The sequence below is a fragment of the Stegostoma tigrinum genome, chromosome 6, assembly GCF_030684315.1.
Source record: "Stegostoma tigrinum isolate sSteTig4 chromosome 6, sSteTig4.hap1, whole genome shotgun sequence".
NCBI lineage: Eukaryota > Metazoa > Chordata > Chondrichthyes > Orectolobiformes > Stegostomatidae > Stegostoma > Stegostoma tigrinum.
Genome location: NC_081359.1, coordinates 72,871,353 through 72,886,033, shown reverse-complemented (window position 1 = coordinate 72,886,033; position 14,681 = coordinate 72,871,353). Strand labels below are relative to the sequence as shown.

Genomic DNA, 14,681 nt, shown 5'->3' with positions numbered 1-14,681 from the left:
GAGGTTTAGGGTGAGACAGATTTTTCCATATGCTCCCGTAAAACATTAAGTGAGGGTTCAAGGTTCTGTTCTCAGACAGCAGTGATGATATTGTCATCGAATACAGAAGTTCCACAAGTGAGCTGGGTATCATTTTCTTCTTGTATTTCACTCAAATGTCTATACCACTGGGAAGCTTGTTCTTGACAAGATGAAGAATAGTCGCAATGAAGATGGTGAAAAGGATGGGAAGTGATGACACACCCCTGCTTTGATCCCTGTCTTGACCTCAAAGGATTCTGTCATTTTACTGTTGGTAAGGACAATGCTGACATCTCGTTTGGGAGAGGCTGAAGTATGTTGATGAGTTTCAATGGATAGCCTGCCTTTGACAGAATAGCACTACCCAATTGGCTGAGTCAAAATCTGTGGTCAGGTTAATGAAGGCCATGTGGACTGGTTGGGGTCGTGCCTGGCATTTCTTTTGGAATTGCAGAGCAGTGAAAATCACATCCAGTCTTCCACAATTTGGTCAACAACCGTGCTGGCTTTTAGGAAGCATTTCCTTTGAGATTAGGAGGAGGCATCTAGCGAGGATTCATGTAATGATCCTGGTGGTGGAGGGTAGGGACAGTCATCGGTAGTTCTTACAGTCTCCATTCTTGAGGACAGTGGCCTTGGCAGTATCCTTAAGGTCAGCAGGGACTTTTTACTTTGTCCTGGATTTTGAGGAGCAGCTGACGAAGATGTTAGTCTGCTCCTCCAAGTTTAAAAATCTCCACTAGAATCCCATCTATTCCTGCAGCATTTCTGTTGTTCATGTGTCTAATGGCAGCTTCAACCTCTGCCACACTAGGTGCAAGTACAAGATCATCTTTGGTGGGGAGTTGAGGTATTTCCTCAAACACATCCTGGCCGACAATTGTTAGTATGCTTTAGGAATTCTTTGAAGTATTCTTTCCATTGGAAGCTGGTGCTTTCTCTGTCTCTTGAAAGGGTACCATTCTTACTGCATACTGGTTTAAGGCCAAGCATGTTGGGCCCATATATTGCCTTGATAGCAGTGAAGAGACCCTAGACTTGAGGGTAGGAGGGTTGGTCATTAAGTTCACTGATGATGTGAAAATGAATGGGCGTAAATAATGAGGAGGATAGCCTTAGATCATAGAACAATATAGATGGGCTGACCAGTGGCAAATGGAGTTCAATCCAGTTAAGTGTAAGATGACGTTCTTAAGCAGGGCTAACAAGGTAAGAAACGAAGAAAGATTGGATAGATTGCGTTGTTTTCCTTGGAGCAGAGGGAACTAAGCGGGGGACATGATTGAGATGTATAAAATTATGAAGGGCATAGATGGAGAAGACAGGAAGGAACTTTTCCAGTTGGTGGGGAAGTCAGTAACCAGGGAGCATAGATTTTAGGTAGTTGTGGAAACTGGAGCTCACTGCCTGAAAGAATGGTAGGAGCAAAAATCCTCATGGCATTTAAGAAGTATTTAGATGTACATTTGCCATGTAAGGCACAGAGGACAATGGGCCAAGCATTGGAAAATGTGGTGCGAATAGTTGTGGTTGTTTTCGACTAGCACTGACTCAATGGGCCACAGAGCATTTTTCTGTGTTGTAGACCTCTATGACTCTGTTTTTCCTTTAAGTTTAATAATATCTTTAACTTTTCTAGTTAAATATAGATGGTGAGTGTGTCCTTTGGAATTTTTATTACTGTTTGGAATGTATCTATTCTGCATATTCTGAAATATCCCTTTCCACTGCCTCTCAATTGTTCTATTCTGTAATCTAATTTGCCAATGCACTTTAGCCAGCCCTGCTTTCATGCCCCTCATAATCATCCTAATTTAGGTTTTAAAAGAATAGTATTGGACCCATGCCGTCTCCCTCAAACTGAATGTAAAATTCGGTCATGTTATGTTTGCTGCTACCTAGGGGCACCTTCACAAGGAGAATTTTTTTTTTCTCATTGCGCAGTACTATATCTGGCATAGCCCGCTCTGTGATCAGCTCAAAGACATGCTGTTCCAAGAATTGATCCTGACAACATCTCATAGACATCTAGGCTACCCTTATAATAATTTGTACATAGTGCAGAAATTATGATCTTTGAGATTCTGCATCCTAATTTAGCTCCGAGCTCTTCGTACTAATTCTGATGAATCTCTTTCTTCGTCGGTGTACTTACATGACAGCTAGATCCTCCTCCTCCCACTGCAAGTACATTTCCAGCTGAAAACACATGACCTGAACCCTGGGATTAAGTAAGCAGCAGAGTCACCTGGATGCAAGCTTATTGCTGTAGACAATAGTCTCAATCACCCTGACTGACCCCTGCAAACAACACAGTCCCTCCATTTCCCTACTTTAATGCTTTTTTGCACATGTTGCCATGGTCAGTTAGGTCCTTCACCCTGTGGCCCCAATATCATCCAGACAAGCCACAAGAATCTTAGATTTTTTTGGATAGTTGCAGAGGCTGAGGCTTCTATAATCCTGCTATTTGGATCTGCTTGCCTGCCTCACTCTCAGTCACACTCTCCTGTCCTTGAACTGAACCAACTGGCGTCCAGGAGCACTCATACAGTACAGCTGTGACACAATTTCTGTCCTGCCATCCTTAATCAGTTCCAATTAACTACACATTTTTTTACTACTTAATCTTTTTACTAATGTCTTAATATATTTTATTGTCTGGTCAGTGTAATACTGAACATTAAGAACAGAATAAACATTAGTCACTTCTCAGAAACTTACCAAATAACTAGCTTCTTCTCCTGTAGCAGAGTAAGAATCAATTTCTGGAGGCTGAGAAAGGTAGTAAAAGCAATGGAGTATCTTCTTCCCTCGATCATCCAACTTCAGCACCATAGATATTTTCTAATCAGTCCTGTTTACAGACATTGATGTACATCTGGAGCAGATGGGTTTTGAACGCAGACCTCCTGACCCAGAGATAGGAACAATACCACTGCACCACAAAAGCCCTTTCATTCAACATCATCATAGTTCCAGAGGTTCATAGACAATGGTACTAAGTTAAACCTGAGGGTCACCATGCCTTAGGCAAGGGATGAGGTTGAGAAGGCACCTCCATGGTGACCTCAGTAAGGGAATTGGCTTTACTCTGTATTGCAAACCAGCTGTACAGCCAACTGAGCTGACTGATCCTAAACTCCAGCACTCTAGGCATTTTCTAATTAAACTGTTCAAAGATTTTATTACACACCTCTGGAGCACATAGGACTTGAACCTGGGGTCCTGGCTCAGAAGTAGGCTTGCTACAACTCCACCACAAGAACCTACTCAACACTCCAGATATTTTCTAACTAACCTGTGCAGTGATATTATGACAAACCTCTGGAGCAGATGGGATGAACCCACGCCTTCTGGCCCAGAGGTAGGGACACTGCCTGTACACTACAAGAGCACTCTTAGCTACAGTAAATTGGCCAATTTGTATGCTCTGAAGACAAAAAGCTTCTCTGACAAACTTGCAGAAGAACTGGCTTGAGCTGCTGATTTAATTAAGCCCAACAGCTCTTCCAGTTGAGGTCTTGTTGAAACCCTGCTTTAAGACTGGGAACTTCAGAACGTAAACAGTAAACTTCATCTAAGTGCAAACTACAAATATTAGATATGCCCAAATAATTCAGACTTTCTTACCTACTAACTGTAACATTCAGTTCGAGGATGCAGGTCTTGTAATTCCCTGAGTAAGGTGTACAAGAGGCTAGGTATATAATTAATAAGATGAAGAATAAAATATGGCATGTGCAAAGTCACTATGAACCAGGTTAACTAGCTTCTATGAATCTCACCCAACAAAACACATTAACTGAAAATGGAAAGATTCCACCCATAACTTTAGCAGCTGAGAAATCTAAATGCAGAGATACACCCCACAATGTAGGTTGAAAAGAATTTGAAAAAGACTCATTAACGTAAATGATTAGGTGATACCAAGCTTGCATGTGGATGAAACTTTTTTTTAGAATTTCTTATCTTGCTATCTCCACTAAATGTCAATTTAGGTAATCTTTCCGCTTTCTTACAAAATCCTCAGACTGAGACAAGCTTCCAACATTGAATTTTACTTGAGCAGTAGGCTTTTAATTTGTTTTCAATTTATTATTAACTTGCAATGGGATGTTAATATGTACTAACATTTGGATTTCTAAAAATGCACAACTGACCAAACTTTGACCTCATGGCAAAGGTGATGTGCTGATTTGGGCAGAATGAATGCAATAGGTCACCAGAACAGTTTCTTTGAACTTTCCCCACTAACAAAAGTCTACACCAAACTAAACCTTTTGTTCAGAATCTTGTACCTCAAATTAATCGTTACCACAAAATCCTTCTGACCATGTTAAAGTTAAATTGGAAGTGACGCACTGCTCAAAGTTCAGAATGTGGAAATTCAGCCATGTGACAGAAATTGGAACTAAGAAAACAACTGGTGTTGTACTGGAATAATACACTAAGCAGCTGTACCTCATTGTTTTAGTTTTAACTGATGGTATATGACATGCTTGTGATGGCTGAATGAGAATGTTGTTGTTGCAGTTAATGTTACTATTGTCCAGATAATATTTGTTCATTCATCTTCTACAAATAATACAAAACCCAGACCCACCCCTATCCTACCCTATCCCTGTACTCCTACATTTCCCATGACCAATACACCTAACTTCCACATCTGTGGACTGTGGGAGAAAACCAGAGCTTTTGGCAAAACCCACATAGATACAGGGAGAATATGCAAATTTCACACAGTCAGTCACCCAAGGCTGGGATCGAGTCTGGGTCCCTGGCATTGTGAGGCAGCAATGCTAACCACTGAGCGACCATACCCCCCATATGTGGTAGATATTTTTTGTATTGTTCCTGCTCCTGAAGTGAATTGTAGATTTTTCAATGCTCTGTTTTTCCCAGCTTTTAGGATTGAATATGTGTAACAGCAATTCCACATCCTGAAATTGCATTTTGATACCAATCTGCACAATATCATTTAACTCCAGTATTTGTAACATGTTATTGAAACATAAGAAATATGAACAAGAGTACTCCATTTGGCCTTTCAAATGTTATCACCATTCAATCCAACATGCTGATGGCTGATCTATCTCAATTCCATATTTCTGATCATTCCCCATATTCCTTGATTTCTGGAGGGATCAAAAATCTATTGATCACAGTCTTTAGTAGACTCAATGGCAGGGCATTCGCAGGCTCTGGAGTAGATACTTCCAAAGTGTTACCACTCTTTGAAGAAATCTCCCCTTATGTCCGCTCTAAGTCTGAGGCTGTGTCCTTGTATGAGATTTCCCAGCCAGGGGAAACTCATCTGGTAGTCTGGTAGGAATACCGGAGGCTGAGTGAATCTAAGAAACAGGCGATGGTTATATGTTGAGAATAATTGGGTGAGTTATTAACTGTGTTTATTGTATGTGTGTATACACATATGAGGAATAAGTACTCAGCAAGGCATGAGTTCAAATAAAAGTCTGACCAGAAAAAGCATACTCCTGAACTCTGAGATAATGGGAACTGCAGATGCTGGAGAATCCAAGATAACAAAGTGTGAAACTGGACGAACACAGCAGGCCAAGCAGCATCTCAGTAGCACAAAAGCTGACGTTTCGGGCCTAAACCCTTCATCAGAGAGGGGGTTGGGGTGAGGGTTCTGGAATAAATAGGGAGAGAGGGGGAGGCGGACCAAAGATGGAGAGAAGAGAAGATAGCTGGAGAGGAGAGTATAGGTGGGGAGGTAGGAAGGGGATAGGTCAGTCCAGGGAAGACGGACAGGTCAAGGAGGCAGGATGAGGTGGTAGGTAGGAGATGGAGGTGCGGCTTGGGGTGGGAGGAAGGGATGGGTGAGAGGAAGAACAGGTTAGGGAGGCAGAGACAGGCTGGACTGGTTTTGGGATGCAGTGGGTGGAGGGGAAGAGCTGGGCTGGTTGTGTGGTGCAGTGCGGGGAGGGGACGAACTGGTCTGGTTTTGGGATGCGGTGGGGGAAGGGGAGATTTTGAAGCTGGTGAAGTCCACATTGATACCATTGGGCTGCAGGGTTCCCAAGCGGAATATGAGTTGCTGTTCCTGCAACCTTCGGGTGGCATCATTGTGGCACTGCAGGAGGCCCATGATGGACATGTCATCTAAAGAATGGGTGGGGGAGTGGAAATGGTTTGCGACTGGGAGGTGCAGTTGTTTATTGCGAACCAAGCGGAGGTGTTCTGCAAAGCGGTCCCCAAGCCTCCGCTTGGTTTCCCCAATGTAGAGGAAGCCACACCGGGTACAATGGATAAGGTATACCACATTGGCAGATGTGCAGGTGAACCTTTGCTTAACATGGAAAGTCATCTTGGGGCCTAGGATAGGGGTGAGGGAGGAGGTGTGGGGGCAAGTGTAGCATTTCCTTCGGTTGCAGGGGAAGGTGCCGGGTGTGGTGGGGTAGGAGGGCAGTGTGGAGCAAACAAGGGAGTCACGGAGAGTGTGGTCTCTCCGGAAAGCAGACAAGGGTGGGGATGGAAAATTGTCTTGGGTGGTGGGGTCGGATTGTAGATGGCGGAAATGTCGGAGGATGATGCGTTGTATCCGGAGGTTGGTGGGGTGGTGTGTGAGAACGAGGGGAATCCTCTTTGGGCGGTTGTGGCGGGGGCAGGGTGTGAGGGATGTGTTGCGCGAAATGTGGGAGACGCAGTCAAGGGCGTTCTCAACCACTGTGGGGGGAAAGTTGCGGTCCTTGAAGAACTTGGACATCTGGGATGTGCGGGAGTGGAATGCCTCATCGTGGGAGCAGATGCGGCGGAGGCGGAGGAATTGGGAATAGGGGATGGAATTTTTGCCAGGAGGGTGGGTGGGAGGAGGTGTATTCTAGGTAGCTGTGGGAGTTGGTGGGCTTGAAATGAACAACAGTTACAAGCTGGTTGTCTGAGATGGAGCCTGAGAGGTCCAGGAAGGTGAGGGACACCACCTCCAACACCATTCATGATCTCATCACCTCAGGGGACCTGTCACCCACCGCCTCCAACCTCATTGTTCCCCAACCCCGCACGGCCCGTTTCTATCTCCTTCCCAAAATCCACAAACCTGCCTGCCCTGGTCGACCCATTGTCTCAGCCTGTTCCTGCCCCACCGAACTCATCTCCACCTATCTGGACTCCATTTTCCCCCCTTTGGTCCAGGAACTCCCTACCTAAGTCCGTGACACCACCCACGCCCTCCACCTCCTCCAGGACTTCCAATTACCTGGCCCCCAACACCTCATTTTCACCATGGACATCCAGTCCCTATACACCTGTATTCCGCATGCAGATGGCCTCAAGGCCCTCCGCTTCTTCTTGTCCTGCAGGCCCAACCAGTCCCCCGCCACCGACACCCTCATCCGTCTAGCCGAACTCGTCCTCACCCTCAACAACTTCTCTTTCGATTCCTCCCACTTCCTACAGACAAAGGGGGTGGCCATGGGCACCTGCACGGGCCCCAGCTATGCCTGCCTCTTTGTAGGTTACGTGGAACAGTCCCTCTTGCGCACCTACACAGGCCCCAAACCCCACCTCTTCCTCCGTTACATTGATGACTGTATCGGCAGCACCTCTTGCTCCCCAGAGGAGCTCGAACAGTTCATCCACTTCACCAACACCTTCCAACCCAACCTTCAGTTCACCTGGGCCATCTCCAGCACATCCCTCACCTTCCTGGACCTCTCAGTCTCCATCTCAGGCAACCATCTTGTAACTGATGTTCATTTCAAGCCCACCAACTCCCACAGCTACCTAGAATACACCTCCTCCCACCTACCCTCCTGCAAAAATTCCATCCCCTATTCCCAATTCCTCCGCCTCCGCCGCATCTGCTCCCACGATGAGGCATTCCACTCCCACACATCCCAGATGTCCAAGTTCTTCAAGGACCGCAACTTTCCCCCCACAGTGGTCGAGAACGCCCTTGACCACGTCTCCCACATTTCGCGCAACACATCCCTCACACCCCGCCCCCGCCACAACCGCCCAAAGAGGATTTCCCCTCGTTCTCACACACCACCCCACCAACCTCCGGATACAACGCATCATCCTCCGACATTTCCGCCATCTACAATCCGACCCCACCACCCAAGACAATTTTCCATCCCCACCCTTGTCTGCTTTCCGGAGAGACCACTCTCTCCGTGACTCCCTTGTTTGCTCCACACTGCCCTTCTACCCCACCACACCCGGCACCTTCCCCTGCAACCGAAGGAAATGCTACACTTGTCCCCACACCTCCTCCTTCACCCCTATCCCAGGCCCCAAGATGACTTTCCATGTTAAGCAGAGGTTCACCTGCACATCTGCCAATGTGGTATACCTTATCCATTGTACCCGGTGTGGCTTCCTCTACATTGGGGAAACCAAGCGGAGGCTTGGGGACCACTTTGCAGAACACCTCCGCTCGGTTCGCAATAAACAACTGCACCTCCCAGTCGCAAACCATTCCCACTCCCCCTCCCATTCTTTAGATGACATGTCCATCATGGGCCTCCTGCAGTGCCACAATGATGCCACCCGAAGGTTGCAGGAACAGCAACTCATATTCCGCTTGGGAACCCTGCAGCCCAATGGCATCAATGTGGACTTCACCAACTTCAAAATCTCCCCTTCCCCCACCACATCCCAAAACCAGCCCAGTTTGCCCCCTCCCCACACTGCACCACACAACCAGCCCAGCTGTTCCCCTCCACCCACTCATCCCAAAACCAGTCCAGCCTGTCTCTGCCTCCCTAACCTGTTCTTCATCTCACCCATCCCTTCCTCCCACCCCAAGCCGCACCTCCATCTCCTACCTACTAACCTCATCCCACCTCCTCGACCTGTCCGTCTTCCCTGGACTGACCTATCCCCTCCCTACCTCCCCACCTATACTCTCCTCTCCAGCTATCTTCTTTTCTCTCCATCTCTGGTCTGCCTCCCCCTCTCTCCATATTTATTCCAGTTCTCTCTCCCCATCCCAATCTCTGATGAAGGGTTTAGGCCCGAAATGTCAGCTTTTGTGCTCCTGAGATGCTGCTGAGCCTGCTGTGTTCATCCAGCCTCACATTTTATTACCTATACTCCTGAACTCTGTCTAACCAACATTTCACCCTATGAGTTTTTATCAGTGGTAGTAGAGAATGACTGGTTGTTTGTGAATCAAAGACTGAAAACGAAGCATTATTCTAACCAAGAAAGGATTTGGATAAAGTTTCAGTGATACTGCCTGAAACAAAATTTAATGTGTATCGGGATATATCTACGCACCGTTTTTGATTGGGAACCTTATGACCAGCCTAAGAATGAAGTAATTGTATGAACATGGATACTTGTTTCTGAAAAGGAAACAAAGTATGGCCATATTTTACCATGCACTTCCAAGTATTCAGAAATCTCATCCTTCATAACAGATTCCAAAATCTTACCAAATACCAACGTTAGGCTAATCTGCCTATAATTTCCTGTCTTTTGTCTTACTCCCTTCTGAAACAGGGGGATTACATTAGCAATTTTCCAGTCCTCTGGGACTCCCCATGACTGCAGTGATTTCTGAAAGATCACCACTAATGCCTCCACTATCTCTTCAGCTGTCTCCTTCAGACAACACCTCTGGGGTGTAGGCCATCTGGTCCAGGTGGTTTATCTACCTTCAGACCTTTCAGTTTTACTAGCGCCTCTTCCTTCGTGATGGCCACCATGAACACCTCTGTAAACCCCCCCAACCGCCCATGCCCCCATCACTCCCTCACTGACTTTCTTGAATTTTCAGGAAAACATTCATGTCTTCTACCATGAAGACCGACACAAAGTATTTACTCAGTTCCACAGCCATTTCTCTGATTCCCATTACTACTTCTCCAGCATTATTTTCCAGGAAACCAAAGTCTACTTTTCCTTCTTGTTTGCCTTCATATATCTAAAGGAACTCTTGCAGTCTTCTTTTATATTACTGGCTAGCCTACCCTCGTATTGAATCTTTTCCCTCCTTATTTCTTTTCTCATTGACCTCTGGTCTTTGTAGGCTTCCCGTTGCCCATTGCCGCATTACGTGCTTTCTGTTTTGCTTTTAAGCTGTCCCTGATTCCCTTGTCAGCCATGGTTGCCTCATCCTCCCTTTAGTATGCTTCTTTTTCCCAGGAATGAATTTTTGCTGTGTCTCCTGAATCACTCCCAGAAACACGTGCCATTGTTGCTCCAATGTCTTTCCTGCTTAGCTCCTCTCCCAGTCAATACTGGTCAGTTCCACCCTCATGCCTCTGTAGTTGCCTTTATTCATTTGTAATACTGTTATATCTCATTTCACCTTCTCCCTTTCAAATTGCACAGTAAATTCTATCACATTAAGGTCATTGCCTCCTCAGGGTTCCTTCACCTTAAGCTCCTTTGTCAAGTCTGCCTCATTGCACATGACTAAATCCAGAATTGCCTGTTCCCTAGCGTGGTCTACCATAAGCTGCTCCAAAAAGCCATCTCATGGACATTCCACAAATTCCTTTTCTTGCAATCCACTGTCAACCTTATTTTCCCAGTCCACTGCATATTGAAATCTTCTGTTATCACTGTAACCTGGCCTTTCTTACACACCTTTTCTATCTCCTGGGGTATCTTGTGACCCAAATCATGACAACCATGCGGAGGTCTGTACGTAACTCCCAATGTAGTGTTTTTTTTACCTTCTTTACTCTACTTTGTTTCTTGCTTTTGATTTAATTTCATTTCTTACTAATAAGGCATCCCAATTCCCTCTGCCCACCTGCCACGTCATACCACGTGGAACAGTCCCTCTTCCGCACCTACACAGGCCCCAAACCCCACCTCTTCCTCCGGTACATTGATGACTGTATCGGCGCCGCCTCTTGCTCCCCAGAGGAGCTCGAACAGTTCATCCGCTTCACCAACACCTTCCACCCCAACCTTCAGTTCACCTGGGCCATCTCCAGCACATCCCTCACCTTCATGGACCTCTCAGTCTCCATCTCAGGCAACCAGCTTGTAACTGATGTCCATTTCAAGCCCACCGACTCCCACAGCTACCTAGAATACACCTCCTCCCACCCACCCTCCTGCAAAAATTCCATCCCCTATTCCCAATTCCTCCGCCTCCGCCGCATCTGCTCCCACGATAAGACATTCCACTCCCGCACATCCCAGATGTCCAAGTTCTTTAAGGACCGCAACTTTCCCCCCACGGTGATCGAGAACGCCCTTGACCGCGTCTCCCGCATTTCCCGCGACACATCCCTCACACCCCGCCCCCGCTACAACCGCCCTAAGAGGATCCCCCTCGTTCTCACACACCACCCTACCAACCTCCGGATACAACGCATTATCCTCCGACACTTCCGCCATTTACAATCCGGCCCCACCACCCAAGACATTTTTCCATCCCCTCCCCTGTCTGCTTTCCGGAGAGACCACTCTCTCCGTGACTCCCTGGTTCGCTCCACACTGCCCTCCAACCCCACCACACCCGGCACCTTCCCCTGCAACCGCAGGAAATGCTACACTTGTCCCCACACCTCCTCCCTCACCCCCATCCCAGGCCCCAAGATGACATTCCACATTAAGCAGAGGTTCACCTGCACATCTGCCAATGTGGTATACTGCATCCACTGTACCCGGTGCGGCTTCCTCTACATTGGGGAAACCAAGCGGAGGCTTGGGGACCGCTTTGCAGAACACCTCCGCTCAGTTCGCAACAAACAACTGCACCTCCCAGTCGCAAACCATTTCCGCTCCCCCTCCCATTCTCTTGATGACATGTCCATCATGGGCCTCCTGCACTGCCACAATGATGCCACCCGAAGGTTGCAGGAACAGCAACTCATATTCCGCCTGGGAACCCTGCAGCCATATGGTATGAATGTGGACTTCACCAGTTTCAAAATCTCCCCTTCCCCCACTGCATCCCTAAACCAGCCCAGTTCATCCCCTCCCCCCACTGCACCACACAACCAGCCCAGCTCTTCCCCCCCACCCACTGCATCCCAAAACCAGTCCAACCTGTCTCTGCCTCCCTAACCGGTTCTTCCTCTCACCCATCCCTTCCTCCCACCCCAAGCCGCACCCCCAGCTACCTACTAACCTCATCCCACCTCCTTGACCTGTCCGTCTTCCCTGGACTGACCTATCCCCTCCCTACCTCCCCACCTACACTCTCTCCACCTATCTTCTTTACTCTCCATCTTCGGTCCGCCTCCCCCTCTCTCCCTATTTATTCCAGTTCCCTCCCCCCATCCCCCTCTCTGCTGAAGGGTCTAGGCCCGAAACGTCAGCTTTTATGCTCTTGAGATGCTGCTTGGCCTGCTGTGTTCATCCAGCCTCACATCTTATTATCTTGGAATCTCCAGCATCTGCAGTTCCCATTATCTCTGCCACGTCATACCTGCCAGTTTTGAACTGCACCACAAGCTCATTTAGCTTATTACGTATATTGAGTGCATTCAGATACAACATCTTCTTCAGTCCTGTATTAACCGTCCATCTTCTCATTGTCATTTGCTTATCCAGTGTGCTTAAAGTTTGATTTCTGACCCTTTCCAAACATTCTGTCCTATTTTGTGTGCTGGAGATTTTAATAACCACTCCTGAGTTCTCCTTTCCTGTTATTTTTTCATATTTTTCTTTGAAGTTGAATCCATCCCCACAGATGTTAACTTGCTGCTTTGTTTCCCATTGGCCATTTTTCTCTTTGGAGTTTTTCCCTTGCCGCCTCCTTTCTAGTTTAAAGTCTTGTTGACCATCGTGTATACCCTTTTTGCATGGACATTGGTGCCAGCTCGATTCAGATGGAGACCATCCCAACAATACAGATCACTCCTGTTCTAATACTCATGCTAGTGCCTCAGTAAAAGTAACCCTCCTTTCCCACACCACTCTTTAGGCCACTTGTTTATTTTCCTTATTCTCGTGTCCCTGTGCCAATTTGCACATGGCTGAGGCAGTAATCCAGAGACTGTAACCCTGAGGAACTGTTCTTTGATATGGTTCCTAGTTCCTGATAATCCCTAAATAGGTCCTCTTTCCTTGCTTATGTTGCTGTTCCAATGTGGACCACAACAACTGGATCCTCCCCCTCCGTCCCCAATATCCTTTCAAGCCAGTCAGAGATGTCTCTCACCATGGCACTGGGCAGGTAACAAACCATGCAGGACTCTCTATCCTGCTTACAAAGGATGCTATCTATCTATTCCCCTGATTATAGAATCCCCTAAAACTACTACCTGGCTTTTTGCTCCCCCAACTTGAATGGCTTCCTGTACCACGGCTGGCATGTTGGACTATATCCTGATGTCGTGTGATTTTTGACCTTGTCCACCCTAGTCCAACACCAGCACGTCCACATCATGGTTTAAATGTGGCATTAGTGGCACAAATCCCAGAACGTTCTGACAGCAGTGAGTACAGCCATTTCATGACAGAGATGAGGGGAATTCTTTTTCAGTCCTGGAGTATTGTGCAACTTTAGAACTCTCAGATGGTGTAGGTGAGGTCATTAAATAATTTAACGAGACGGAGGTGGATAATCTAATGTTAGGCAAGGGAATCAAAGGGGTAAATAGGATTGTATAATTCAAAACGTGAACAGATCAGCTATGATCTTATTGAATGGGAGGCTCAAGTGGTTGAATAGTCTGCTTCTACTCCTATGTCATTGGTTCAAGTGCAGGAGCGTTTATAATTTCATTTGGGGAGAATGGTAAATGTTGCTTGCGAAGTTAAAAAGATCAAAATATTCATTGTAAATACTTCAGCATTAGAAACTTTTGCTCTTGTTCAGGTGTTTCATATAGCATTATTCTAGGGAAATTATAGGAAAAAATTCCAAAAAGGGATTCAGCAGCAATACCCACTGAGTGCTACATTAATAATATGTCACGACAGGATGACATGTCTTCAAACAAAATGCATCAATGATAAAAGATGAATGAAGGATACTGCAGTTTTGAAATAGATGCTGGAAAGTGGACAAATCTCCAATGTGAAATGGGTATATAGCAATAGTCATTTATCTGACTACGTTACCAGGCAAGAGACAAGATCTAAGAAACTATGAGAAATACTGGAAAAGGACATTTGGAACATTAACGTACACAAAAAACGGTGTGGAATATGATCTGTCATTTTGCACAATATGTTGTCATATATATTTTTAATTTTGTTTTTCATTATTATTGTAAATACATTATATTATAAAGAGAAAGGAAGGAATGTAAATATCTAGTGGGGTCTGGCAGGGATGCCTGAGACTGAGTTGACTCAGGGAATAGATGATGAGTAATAGAGGGTAATTGGATAAGAACTTGACTTGGTTTGTGTGTCTATACATTTTATTATTATTCATTCAAGAATAGTCCCTCACTGCCCTTGAGAAGATGATTGTGAACTTCCTTCTTGAATTGCTGCAACCTAGAAGTTCAACAAATATAAATGGAACCATTTCCAATGCATTTACATATGTCTTTAAATTAGGAGACCAAGACTATATACAATAGCAAAATGTGTTGTCACCAGTGTCCTGTGGAACCAAAACATAATCTCCCTACTTTTATGTTCCATTTCCCTTGCAATAAACAATAGAATTCTATTAGCTTTCTCATTATTTGCTGTGCTTGCCTAATAACCTACCGCAATTCATGCACAAGGACATCCTGATCTCTCTGCTTCCTGGAGGTCTG

At 46.0% G+C, this 14,681-nt stretch overlaps 2 protein-coding genes across 5 annotated transcripts in view; one reads left to right on the top strand and one right to left on the bottom strand.

The window, feature by feature from the left end:
* Positions 1-14,681, bottom strand: part of ift88 (intraflagellar transport 88 homolog) — a 309,288-nt gene that overhangs the window by 206,904 nt on the left and 87,703 nt on the right. Inside the window, exon 1 of one of the 3 annotated variants that reach the window (XM_048532510.2) lies at positions 3,655-3,683. The exons of the other annotated variants lie outside the window; for them this stretch is intronic. The gene's annotated coding sequence lies outside the window, so the exon portion shown is untranslated. Of the gene's footprint in view, positions 1-3,654; positions 3,684-14,681 lie in introns of those variants that run through there. 3 annotated transcript variants of the gene reach the window in all.
* Positions 1-14,681, top strand: part of cryl1 (crystallin, lambda 1) — a 113,654-nt gene that overhangs the window by 71,153 nt on the left and 27,820 nt on the right. The window lies entirely within an intron of this gene.